Raw genomic sequence first — 12,794 nt, forward strand, 5'->3', positions numbered from 1 at the left:
ACGATGCATTTTTTGGCATTAAGCTTAAGGCCATGGTTTCGACACCAGTCATTGGTCTCATTGAGGCTTTTCTTTAGGATGTCTACATAACTTGGGGAGTTAATAATGGCACCCAGCTTGCAGTTGTCTGCGAACTTGGTCACTCAGAGTCCCTCCGTGTTGGCCTGGACTTCTGAGAAGTAAATGCCAAACAGGAGAGGACCCAGGACCGATCCATGTGGGACTACACTTGTGACAGGTCGGCAGTCTGACTTGGAGTCTGCTACTTTCACACTGTGGGTTCTATCTGTGAGCAAATTTGCAACCCACCTAGTGATATAAGCATTGATGCCTAGTTTGGTGAGTTTATTAATAATTCCTGAGTGGGGAATGGTATCAAAAGCCTTGGCCATATCACAGTAGGCTGTATGAACTGCCTTGCCCTCATCCACAGCTCTGGTGACTGAGTCAAAGAAGTCAACCAAGTTCAGCAGGCATGATCTACCTTTCACAAAACCAAATTGCATGGGATCTAGAGGTTTGAAGATTCCCTATATCCTTGTTAATTAGGTCCATGATGATGCGCTTCATAGCTTTACTTATCAGACTCAGCAGGCTAATGGGGCGATAATTCCCAGGGTCTGTAGTCGCTCCCCCTTTATGGAGAGGGATGACTGCAGCACTGCACCATTTGGTAGGGACAAAGCCTGAGGTGAGGCTGTGATTGAACAGGGCACACAGATATGGTTCCAGTTTACTTTGCAGTTCATGTAGAACACATACAGAGATATTGTCGGGTCCCATGGAAGCTGTATTCTTAGCCTTGGACAATGCAGCTTTAACCTGTGCTGCAGTAGTGCTAGGTGCCTGGCATTGTGATTGGTCCTTTGTGGGGGGGGGGGGGGGGTAAAGTTGGCAATGAATCTGTCAGCCAGTTTGTTGGAAATATCTTTTGGCTCAGTATAGGAGGTACCACTGTGCAGTAACTCAGAGCAAACCTGGGAATTGCAACACAAACTCTGTAATAGCTCTTATATCTGACACATTTGCAATACAGAACCAGTGGAAGTTTTCATATCATAGGCATGTACAATACAGACACTGTAACGGCTCTCATATACACATTTGTAATACAGAAATAGTGAGAGTTCTCATGTTTTAAACATTTGGAAAGCAGATGCTTTTGTAGCCCTCATATCTTACACATGTACAACACAGAGGCAGTGAAAAATCTAATCTTTTATACATTTGCAATACATATCCTGTGATATCTTTTATATTTACAATATAATACCTGTGATAGCTCCAATATCTTGCACATTTATAGCAGAGATCTTGTGGTAGCAGCCATGTCTTGCACATTTACAATGCAGATCACATCATAACTCTCATATCATTGCAAACTTAATATACAGAAACAATGGTGACTCTTACGCCTTGCACATATACAAAACAGAACCAATTATAGCACTCACATCTCACTCATTTGCAGTACAGATCCTGTGGTTGCCAACATATCACCATTTGCAACACAGATCCTGAAACAGTTCTGATATCTTACACATTTGCAATAGACAGCCAATGAGAGCTATCATATATTATTATGCATTTATTTATTTATTTAATTTTCATTTGGAAACCAAGTTAGTCCCACTAGATTAAGTAGCATCTTTCCAAGGGAGACCTGAGGTGGTATTTATGCTACAAGAGGAAGTTTGACTGGGGCATCGAGAAAATTCCCTTACTCTTTTCTATAGGTGCTGTGATAACCTTTGCTTCCATCTGAGCTCCCACCTACACAAGCAGATGGGGTTTCAGTTTAACGTCTATCTGAAGGACAGCCCACTCAGGAGTGTAGCACCCTTTACAGCCGACTATATGCAAGTTCTGTTTTTTATGTATTTTGTTATTTAATACATTTGTTTGCTAACTGAGCAAGTGGGCTGAACAAAGGACCTGTTTTCAGATGTGATGTGAGCAGAAGATTATGAATCACATAGCATTATATTAGCTACAAAGTATGTCATGCCCCTCCAATCAAATTTTCCTTCATATACCTTAATTATAATTACCTAAAGCCAGATGAGAAGTTGACACTTACATTTACTCTTGCTACACAGGCTTACCCATAAGGATTCTTATGAATATTTGCATGTGAGGTAATGTTTAGACATGCAATACATTCTACATTGTAGATACAATGTTGGAAAGACAACTGCACCAGGATGAAACTTTAAGCAGATATTTACAGCTATAAAAAGTACAGAAGCACAAATCCTGGAGCAGAATTCACAATACTGCCAATACTGCAATCCTACCAAACACTAAGGCACCAGACTATGCAGACATTTACCAGCAATGCTATAATAAATGAATAATGAGACTCAAAGCTGGTAGTAGATCACAGGCTTGCTATAAATGTGAAAGAGGCTACAAGACTGAGACTCCAGACTGGTGTCAAAATATGAAAAAGCTACCCCTTTTACATGTAATTCTACTTCTGGAAATGGAAGTGCAGTATAATGTATAAACAATGCTAAAATATTGCAGTAGTACATCATCTTCACATAAGTACAAATGAAGTTTAAAGACAAAGGTGGTCCCACAACAAACAAAAAAATGCAAGCAGATAACAGATAACTTTTTTGGCTAAACCATGGACACAAAGGAGAAGAGTACAAAAGAGAATCTCCACACAGACAACTATAAGTGCAACTTAAAACATTTAAGCAGAATTTAACTAAAAGGCTTTCAACATTCCTTTTCAAGAAAAGAATGCATCTTACAGCTCTCAGAGTCTTGAACAGAAAAAAAAAGTCATGGCTAAAATCAGGAAGAGCAACTCCCATAATGATAGGACCTCTCTAATTAAACTAAACAGGAAACTGAGAGCACTAATTAAGTCTAACAAGGCCAATTACAAGTTAAAGACAACCGCATAGGCTAAAGACAACCACAAGGCCTTGTATGGCTATGTACAAAACCTGAAAGGAAGCTTACATCAGTGTACTGAATTAGTGATGCCACCTTCACTGAACACAGTGACATAAGGAATTTTCTGGCTTATAAATTCAGCTCAGACTTCATCCCCACTCCCTCTTGCTCCCCCAACTATTAACAGGGAGCAGGTCCTGATAGTGCTCGCTAGGGTCATAAATGCAGCCTCAGTGGATCCTGACAATATCCTGGGATGTCTCCAAAATAGCTTGAAACATGACCTATCAGGAATACTTGAGTCATTTTTCAACTATAGCCTCAAAACAAGCTTTGTACCATGACAATGGAGTGACTGCAACAGTTATTCCCACTTCACAAGGGTGGGCCATCAACTGACCCAGAAAAAACAGACCTATTACTCTGAGTAGTCTAATATGCAAAGCCATGGAACAAATTATCATGGAAATGATCACCAAAGACATAGGCAACCTTCAGACAGTGGGCACAACCCTGTTTGCCTTTGTCAAGGGAAGGTCATCGCTACTAAACCTGGTGCACTTTTGAGAAGGTCACCAAGGCAATGGATGAGGGGATAATGGTACATATTGTCTACGTGGACCTGGTTAAGACACCCGATACAAGAACCCACTTGAGTATAGTTGAAAAACTCACTGAACTGGGCATAAATCCTTACATAATTTGCAAAATTGCCAGCTGGCTCACAGACAGGGTCCAGAAAGTCAGGATTGGTGATACCCCCTCCACAAAGAGACCAGTCACCAGTGGGGTATTTCAGGATTCCATGTTGGGACTGCTGTTATCTGGCATCTACTTCTCAGAGGTAAAGGCTAATGTCAAGGTCCTTAGGCTGACCAAATTTCCAGATGACTGCAGATTGGGACCTATCACAGATTCCTGCCATGAAATAAACATCTTACAAGAGGGTCTAACACAGACAAAAGATTTTGCCAAAGTCCAGGACTAAAACTCAATGTCAAGAAATGCATTATAGAGCCTTTTGGAAAAAATGCAACCCAGGCTAATTACTCCATTGATAAGACATCCCTAAGAGTTGACCCAGTAGTCAGGGATCTGGGAACATACGCAGATAGTAATCTGGACTTTCACCAACATGTGGCCGAGGTAGTAAGAAAATCATTGTATGTCACCCAACTTATAAGTAAGGGCATGGCATCAAGGCCCAAGGATCAGACATATACAGCATCCAGAATGCCCACAAAGGTTCCTTACCAGCAGAACCCAGGGTATAAACACACTGTTCTATATGGATCACCTTAAAGTCCTATCTCTGTACTCTGACTCCTACAGGTTACTGAGAGGTGATCTATGCCTGGCAAACAAAGCATCCTTGGTGAGGAAAGGGGCAAATTCCTGATGATGGCCAATTACTTACTTTCCCCGTGAAAAGACTATTCAACAAACTGATATAGACCCTATAAATTTTGTTTGTGGCATAAATAAGATATGTTGGCAAAATAGATATGTCTCTCAGAGGATCCCTAAGCTATATAACAGGCTCCCCACACATGTGAATCAGAGTCCATCCCTATCCCTATTTAAGTGCAACCTTGAGCAATGGATGGGAAATCAGAAATTTACCCTGAGTCTGGCCCCCATGTCTGTGATAGACAGAGGCACACAGTAACAGAGTAACATATCCTCCTCCACATAAACTTTACTAAATTTCCTAGCTAATATACCCCTTCCTAATACATGCCCATGATACATAGGGACACAACTGGATTGGATTTCAGAGCTAAGCTTATAAAGGCCCTGGTAGTCATTAGCATCATATAGGTTCATAGGTGTGTATTAGGCTAATGGCCCTGGGGCCTTTACAAGCCTAGCCCATAGAAGTGCCCTGGCATTCTGCTGCCCGTTGTTAGTTCCCAGTGCCTCTATCAAGCAGAGCCACTTGAGTGATCCCCGAGGTGAACTTTCTATTTCCCATCCACTCATCAAGATTTCTCTTGAAGAGGTCGGCTAGTGAGGTGCTCTGCTTGACATGTATGGGAAGTCTATTCCAGAGCATGGGCAGTCTCTGGATTATGAACCTGTCCCTCCAGCATATTTTGTTGATTGTGGTAATGAGGTTGAGGTCTCTGGAGCATGTGGTTCATAGGGTCATAGGTTCATAGGTAGGTATTAGGCTATTGGCCCTAGGGCCTATATAAACCTAGCCAAAATGGTACCCTGGATTTGCCACCCAAGATAATTATTTTCCTGTGCCTCTGTCGAGCAGAGCCACAGTGGTGATCCCCGGGGTGAATGTCCTATTTTCCATCTAATCATCAAGATTTTTCTTGAAGAGTGCTAATGAGGAGCTTTGTTTGATATAGATAGGTAGATTGTTCCAGAGTATGGGAAGTCTCTGGGACAGGAATCTATCCCCCCAAAATGTTCTGTTTATTGTAGTGACGAGGTTTAGGTCCCTAGAGCATGTAGCTCGGAGGGACTGGGATTTCTTTAAGTGGAGCATGTCCAATAGCTCTGGGTTTACATACAAACCTATGTGTAATTCTATTAGGCATTTACACTGGTTTCAGAAAATATATCCATGCAGTTGGACATATATAATGCAATAATATTTTGATATTATTCTATATTGAGTTCTCTGTTAACATTACAAGTTGAGTTCACAGTTCAGTCATTTACTATTATTTGCTTATATGATATATGTGTTTAAAATTTTAATAGGTTATCTGATGTGATTAATTAATTGCTCTGTTAGGCTGGTTTGGATTTTTTAGTTAAATTGATGTGCATATTAAGTGTTTTTGTGATGAGTGTTTCAGGTCTGATGAAGCTGTATGTGAAAGCACTTACCGTTTTTACTTATCAAACCTGATTTATTTTATAAAGTCACGGATGCTGCCTTTGCTCTGTTGTTTTATTTTGTGCTTTTTTTGTATTTCTACTCTTAAATGATGGGGCATTTATCTCTATCTTCAGTTTTGTTGGGATTATTTGCTTCTGTACAACTTATCATTAACTATGATGATACTTGATTCGAGATAACATTTCAGAATTATTCAGTTCACTGTACTCTTTGAACTTAAAGGCTTAGTGCCTGAGGACATTTGCTTCCTGAGTATCACATCTCTGAGACTCTACTTACTTTCAAATAGTGGCTTAGGTTGACCCATCAGGAGAATTCAACTCTAACAAAGAGGCCTTCCTCCGATGTTCTGATCCTTCAACACCTTGGTTTTCCAACCTTGGGGCACAGAATTGGTTTTACCTGATTCTTTAAGTGTAGATTTAGACACCCACTGTCTCATGGGTAAGGCATTGATCTTCTATCTTTTTTCATACATGACACCCACTGACTGACCTGCAGTAGCCCTCTGGTAGTCCTTCAAAGTGTTGTCATCTTATAGTAGTTAAGCAGTTTTATGGAAGCGGAGAAATATGAATCTGGTCTGCAAGCTGTTTCCATGTGCAATTTCTCACATCATCTGTATACATAATAGGTCCCTGTCCTCAAAGCGATTTGCCCTGGCTACCAATTGCCATCCCTATGCTAATGATTAGTGCCTGGTGTTAAACTTCTGTTTGGTCTTGTGAATATTATATTGACATTACTTGTTCTGTACTTCTCTTCACACAGTATGTTTCAGTAAGTCCAAGCTCAATCTGCAATTCAGATTAGGGAACAGTATTGTTGATGCTGAATTAATAGTTGTGAGGACTACATTTCACTTTGCAAAAAAGAACATAGTCTAATTTGTGTTTCAATTGCTCATGCTTAGGGTGCCTGAGTTTAATAATTTTATAAAACATTTCAAAAATATTTTGATAATATATTTGTGACTGATGTGGAACATGTTAAAGTATTTCATCTCAGTTACTTATCAATCACAAAAATTTAATTAAGGACATCTGGAAACACTTTAAAGGTAATGCAAGCTGTTATCATGGATAAAAAGCCATTGCAACACAAGCTGATTTTTTTATCATATATAGAAATGCTATGCATGCAGCTGTAAATAATATATCTGCTATGATATTTTGAAAATGAAATGGAGATCCTGACTTTTATCAGTGTCAATGGTGCAGAAGGTAGCACACTCACCTTTGGTGCAGGAAGACCAGAAGGCTGTGGGTTCTGTTTCCATTCCACCTGATTGGATTACTGACACTGCAGCATTATGGGAAGGTATCTTTTCCCTGTTATATTAAATCAAGGGTCCATCTGATTGACCTAGTAGTAGCTCCCATGGCACTTATTTAATAGAAGTTCCCCAATCCCTGGTCATATTTCCCCCCAGTATTAGAAATATTATTTTGGGTCTCTCCTGAAAAGAGACCACTGACTTGGTCAACAAAGAATAAATAAATAAATATAATACATAAATACATACATACTTACTGAGGTCTGTTATTTGTAGACATGTTAAAGGCAGTCAATTCCAATGTATATATGGCAGCCCTATACATCATTTTGATGCAGGCTTGCATGTTTGAAAATGGACTATCGAAATGGCAATTGGTACCCAGGCTATAGTGCTGCAAGAGATGGGTCTTGAATGTATTCGGTATTGACTGGGTGAGGCATCTGCAAAAGGCATGTGCACTAGGCTGTAGTATAGTTATGGTCAGCACGTTTCTCAAGAAGACTAGATGATCATATCATGACTGTTAAAGGATGGCGGCCCCAGTACAAAGATAAGCACTGGCCAAAACAGCCTATCAAGAAGAGTGGAAGCCAGAGACCAGGGTTACTGAGAAACAGTAAAATGAGATTCCATTGCTCAAGCCACCCCCGACCACCACTATGAGGTTTCACACACACTCACACACACACACGCACACACACACACACACACACACACACACACACACACACACACACACACACACACACACACACACACACACCATATGATGGATTTTTAGCAGCATCCCATTTTCTACATGGCATCACCCAGATGCCAGCAAATGGCTTATCTGAGTAATGTTTATCTTCTTATAGGGTCCAGGCTGCAGGAGTGAAAATGTGAAGTAATATAGCAATAGCCGACAACGTGGGTGTGGTATATTGAAGATTTACCCACGGGTGGCGTGGTTTAATCACAAAGGTGAAGCCTGAGTGATTAAATAATGACAACCGTGGGTAAATCTTCAATATACCACACCACGGAGTCAGTTATTGCTATTATATAATGACATTCTTTAAGAAAAAAATGACTTGCTTTTCTTAAATATTGTCATTGTACGATAACTCTGTGGTGTTTTTCCGCTTTCCTCGGATATCCCACTGCTTTTTGTGATGTGCTGTGCATATGTACGGGTCTTTTGTTCCCATGCTTATGCAGTACATCAGTGCTGTGTGATGGGTGCTGTGTATAGGAAGCAATGGAGAAAGGAAGATCTTCATTGCTTTTTTTTTTATTAAAAAAAGATACCAGGGCACTTTGAAGGTACGGGAGATGGGGCAAAGAAAATAAAACGATAATCAGGTATGGTTCTCTACTTTTTCATAATGTACCTGATTATTCTTGTCGGTTTTGCAAGTTTTTTTTTTTTTTTAAGTGAAGGCAAAGTGATATTTTTATGGCATATATTAATGGAAAAAAGTATGAATGACTGGACCTTTTTCCATTGATATATGCTGGGATTTACAATGGACACGCTGGTTGGGCTGGCCAATCAGTGTGCTAATTTTTGAATATTAATGGCCAGTCATTGTATAATAATCAATTTACATGCACATGTTTCTATCAGATCAAAATATTCGCATACAAAAAACATAAGATGGCAGTTGAACTTTTCTGCGGTATCAGTGATTTGTAGTAATTTTTTTCATCTGATTCCTTGTTAGCACAATTTGTTATACAGAACTATCTTCCACTTTTTGATTATAATGGACCACAGAGTTTCTCATACCAAACACCAGAAATAGTGTCCTTTTACACACTAGCATGCCTCTATGAAAGAAGCACAGGCTACTTTTAAAAGATTGCCACATTGGCCGCGTGAGCCAGTGCTGTATTAATTACACATATTTTACAGTGTCAATGGCTCAACACATAGCACATTCACCTTTGATAATGGACAATCAGCAAAATATACTTTCTGTTTTGCACTAAATGCCTGTGCTCATTTTTCCAATACTGAACTGCAGTGTATAATAATGGAGATGTTGCATTCTTGAAAGTGCCAGCTTTCAGATGAGACATTAAATTGAGATTTCATTTGCCTGAGATGTTGCTAGCTTATATGGATAAAAAAATCAAATGGTATTTGTCATATAGTGGAATTTCTCCAGTGCCATGCATACATTTCCTCTAGTCGGTATAAATAAGACCTTTGGTCTACCCTAAAAATAGACCAGAGGCCTAGTGGGAGTAACCCATTCCATAAATAAATACATGCATGCATGTATGCATTTCATACATGTGTGTGTGTGTGTGTGTGTGTGTGTGTGTGTGTGTGTGTGTGTGTGTGTGTGTGTACACACACACACACACACACACACACACACACACACACACACACACACATACATGTACACATACTAGTTAGTGTGAATAATGAAAATGATTAGTACTGGAACTACAGCTACAATTTTATAGTAACACATTCTAAAAATGTAGCTAAAAGCACTAAACTATATTGGGCCAGGTGTAGTCTTTATTTTACTTGTATCATTATAATCCTTTCAAGTGGTTATGCCCTTTTAAGTGTTAATAGCTGACTCGTATGCTTTCTACTGCTCTCAGTTGTGTGCAAATATGGGTAAAGCCATACACAAACCTTAATTCATTGAAAAGAAGAACAGGAATTAAAATACATCATCCCATTTTGGCACTTTTAAGCATGTTTATCCAGCATTAATTCTACAGGATTGTCATTTATCCTGTGCAATGGCGGTGTGAATTTGCAGAATATAAATTTTGTCATCTGCCATGGGGATTGCTGATTATCTGTCAGCAATGCCACTTGAGAATAGATGTACAAATCCTACTTTATGGATTCATGTCACACGTCCATCCATCTATCTGCATTCTGGTATGGGAGGTACATACGTATTTGAATTATCCATTTTTCTACCTTTCAGTTTCAGGTTTCTGTATACAAGTCAACAGCATTAATAAAAAAAGAAAAAAAAAGAAAAGAATGTCAAATGTGTGTGTGGCAGAGTATGGCAAGGTAAAGTAGATAAATAGCAAAAAAAGAGTACCACTTTATCCTCCAAATGTCAGACATGCATATCCTTTCCATCTCATCTTCTGGGACATAAATGGCCCTTGTCAAGATGCAGTCTGAATGAGTGAAGCCCCACTTAGTACAGCCTTAATTTTTCAGCTTTGACTATCTGAACTCTGACCTTTTTCCACAGTGCTGACACCTCTCCCCCCCTGCATTATAGCATGTGTTGTGTGCCAAGCCATTCTGATAAATGAGTATATAAATAATTACTAATATCTATCTCCCCAAGGTACACAGAGCTTAGAGTTCAGTCTCCATTGTCATGTTTATGCATGTTTCTCACATAATTATGAAAACATCAATATTTTTCTCTAGCGGTTTGGTCTTTATACTGTTCTACTACATCTGTACCTGCTATATCATGTACGCCTTTCCCAGAGGCAACTAGTTACGCTATATAGTACTGCATTTTTTTTCTGCTTCATGTTTGATTCAGATACTTATTTACATCTTTACACACACACACACACACACACGCGCACACACACACACACACACACACACACACACACACACACACACACACACACACACACACACACACACACACGCACGCACGCACGCACGCGCACACACACACACACACACACACACACACACACACACACACACACACACACGGGGTTAAAAGGGCATTTTCATTGCTAGGGAGCTCAAGATCATGGGTGAGGCTTGAAGATGAACTAAGATTGCTTTTATTTTGTTTAAAGAGCTTCCCATAATTTGTGACTGCTGAAATCCGAAGTAAAACACAGTCTACTACAGTATGAGAGCAACACATGATAAGACCATTCAACGTAAGGGTGACAAATCGAGCATGTAATGTAGTAAATTAAACTCTCAGCATCACTGGAATTTAAAAGCATTTCCATAGAACACCATTATGAATAAAATATGAGGCAACATCAATCAGAAACGCATAGCAGACTGGAAGAATAAAACCGAAGAACAATGTGACAGCATTGTTTAATGACAGAAATAACAGCAACCATGGGTAAGTAAGGTTAAAAGTGAATGGGCAAGAGAAAGAGAGTGGAACGTGGGCAGAGGAAGGAAAAAGGTGAGTACAGGTACAGAGTTTTAAGAACAAAAGGTCTAACAGTGGAGAAAATTAGGAGAAGCTCATAAGTGTAAAAGATGGATAAAGATATTTATTTGTTTATGTATGCATGTACAGATCCTTTAGGACTGAAGGATGCCTACTACTACAGATATTGCAACTGCTAACTAGATTATGTGAAGTATACTGGAATAAAATATACAGAGACTGAGAACAAAAGCTAAGTAAATTAATTGAAAATGTCGAAGCACCAAGGTAGAAAAAAGACCTACAATATATAAAAATACAGGTTCACAAATGAGAATTAAAAAAAAGTATTTATAGTAATGTGGAAACAAAAGGACAAATGGAAAGTAGAAAATAAACTACATGGTACAGTGTTCAAGACACCTTATCCTCTTATTTATATATGCACGCACACCCATACATATATACTCATTTTATATATATATATATAAAGAGATAGAGAGAAAGAAAGAAGGAAACACAGAGAGCTGTACATATGCATAGCTACACACAGAGGCATACACACACACATGGTTACAGTCTGAAACACTGAATACTCATATGAGCAAACAGTTTTTCAGGCTGTAAATAACAGAGAATACTCATAAAAGTGAATGTTGTTTTCAGTGCAGTTTTTGCTGCCAGCATTTTCTGTGGGATTGTGGTGTAGCAATGTAAGGGAATTTGCCTTTACTCTGCTGTTATGTGATCTCAGAGTTGGTATATATAATTAGCAGGAGATGTGGGGGCTGCAGGGGCTTACTACCCTAAAAAAATTATTTTTAATTCCTGTTACTTTGATCATTTTAGATTCAGTCTACTAATGATTGGTGTTTTGATAGCATTTTGAATGTTTGGTGTTTGATCATTTACTCATATATAAATACAGACACACACACACACACACACACGCACATACACACACACACACACACACACACATATATATATATATCTATATATACATATCTATATATACATATATATCTATATATATATATATATATATATATATATATATATATATATATATATATATTACACACATATTTGTATATCTATATCTATATCCATCTGTCTATGTATATCTATATCTATCTATATATCTGTATCTATATCTATAGCTATTTAAATGTTTGTGGGCATATGTACATTTGTCTTACGCTTATTAATGAGTCCATTTCAAGACTGGAAGTGTAAGGATTAAAGTGTTAACTAATGAACTGCCTTCTTTGAATGAACCTTCTGAAGTGGATGGTTTGTTTATTTTATAGTGAAGAATTTGCCATCATCAAGACTTCTTGTAAAATGTGTTTTGCCCGTGCATGTGTGTGTGTGTGTGTGTGTGTGTGTGTGTGTGTGTGTGTGTGTGTGCACGCACGCACGCACGCACGTGCATGCACGCACACACACACACGCACACACACAAACACACAGAGAGCTCTACTCTTAACAGGTCACTTTAACATTCTTCCACCAAAAGTAAAACTTAGAACAAAGTTGAAGAACGACTAAGGAAAAACAGCAAACATCCAACAAATACTTTATTAACAAGACACAGTTGCTAAGCACTTTC

Source organism: Protopterus annectens, chromosome 2.part0, assembly GCF_019279795.1.
Source record: "Protopterus annectens isolate FY-2018-M chromosome 2.part0, PAN1.0, whole genome shotgun sequence".
NCBI classification, from domain to species: Eukaryota; Metazoa; Chordata; order Ceratodontiformes; family Protopteridae; genus Protopterus; species Protopterus annectens.